Source organism: Trachemys scripta, chromosome 16 (assembly GCF_013100865.1).
Source record: "Trachemys scripta elegans isolate TJP31775 chromosome 16, CAS_Tse_1.0, whole genome shotgun sequence".
In the NCBI taxonomy this organism is placed as follows: domain Eukaryota; kingdom Metazoa; phylum Chordata; order Testudines; family Emydidae; genus Trachemys; species Trachemys scripta.
In genome coordinates, this window is record NC_048313.1 from 24,194,245 (window position 1) to 24,195,514 (window position 1,270).

At 62.0% G+C, this 1,270-nt stretch overlaps 1 protein-coding gene across 2 annotated transcripts in view; it reads left to right on the forward strand.

Moving 5' to 3' along the window:
- The first annotated feature begins 352 nt into the window (after nt 1-352).
- The window catches only part of TESPA1 (thymocyte expressed, positive selection associated 1), a 26,271-nt gene continuing 25,353 nt past the window's right edge, over nt 353-1,270 (forward strand). For both annotated transcript variants that reach the window (XM_034793016.1, XM_034793017.1), the window contains exon 1: nt 353-483. The gene's annotated coding sequence lies outside the window, so the exon portion shown is untranslated. The remainder of the gene's footprint in view (nt 484-1,270) is intronic.

Below are 1,270 nucleotides of genomic sequence, written 5' to 3' on the forward strand. Positions count from 1 at the left end.
AATGTGTTCAGAGTCACTGAAGGGACAGCACCTTGCAGAGCATGAGTAACCAAAGGAGCAATTTTGGTTGAGCCTTATGGCGCTAGAGCCCAGAGCCAAGACAGTGGGTTCTATCTGCAGCTCTGGCACCTCCTTTCCCCTCCCTGTGCCTCAATTTCCCCTTTCTGGATGGGGCGATGACAAAGGGTTATATCAGGGCTGTGTGCTATTATTAGCCACCCCCTCCTGCGTTGGCGGATCATTAAGTTTTCCCGTCTAGGCAGCGGATGTGGGTCAACGTTTGAGGTTTCGTTGTTGATTTTTTTAAATTTCCTCTTCAAAACAGATCAGCTTCCTCCCTCCCTGCTGACGACAGATGCATGCGTGGGCCGTTGTGCCTCAGTGCTGTGACGGGATGCCACGACTGATGGCCCCTCTCCGGAGCTAGACGGCGATCCGCTGGTCAGCCAGTGACCAGGGTCACGCTGGCGCCCCCCAGCCCCGGTGAGTGACAGACCCTGCTGGGCGGCTGAAACCCCTTGCTCTGGGCACCTGTTCTGAGAACATGCTGGGCAAGGGCTCCGCAGGGCAGGGTTTGCAGGTGGCGCCGGCAAAGAGGAGGAGGTGCAGGGGGAGGGCATGGCAGGAGAGGAAGAGGGTGGGGGTGGGAGGTGAGAGAGGGACCCAGAAGGATGGTGTTGGAGGGGATGTATGGTGGGCAGGACAGTATACATGAAAAAACGGGAAATTACCCTCTTGCTGCTTTGTTTCAGAGGGTGAGATGGGGAGTGGAGACAGGTAGGGAAGTAGAAGGGGGAGGTGGAGTGCAGAGAGGGCAGGAGGAAGAGTTGAGTGGGGATGGCAGGGTGGGGAAGGCAGGGTCAGGGCTGTGAGTAGGGATGGTGGGGGGCAAGACAGGGGGTGGGGAGGATAGGGGCAGGCAGTTGGGGCCAGGGTGGGGGCAGGGTTGGGAATGGGGAGGGCAGAGGGTGGGGGTGAGGGTCAGGGCAGGGGGTGGGGGGCAGGGTGGGGAGTGGGGAGGGCAGGGGGCAGTGCAGGGAGGGGGGGCAGGGGAGGCAGTAGGGGCAGGGTGGGGGGCAGAGTTGGGAGTGTGGAGGGAAGGGGGTGGTGGCAGGGTTGGGAGTGCAGGGTGGGGAGGATGGGGCAGGCTGTAGGGGCAGGGTGGGGGCAGGGTTGAGAGCGGGGAGGGAAGGGGTGGAGTCAGGGTGGGTCTGTCAGGGGCAGGGTGGGGGGCAGGGTTGGGAGGGGGGAGGGAAGGGGGTAGCAGCAG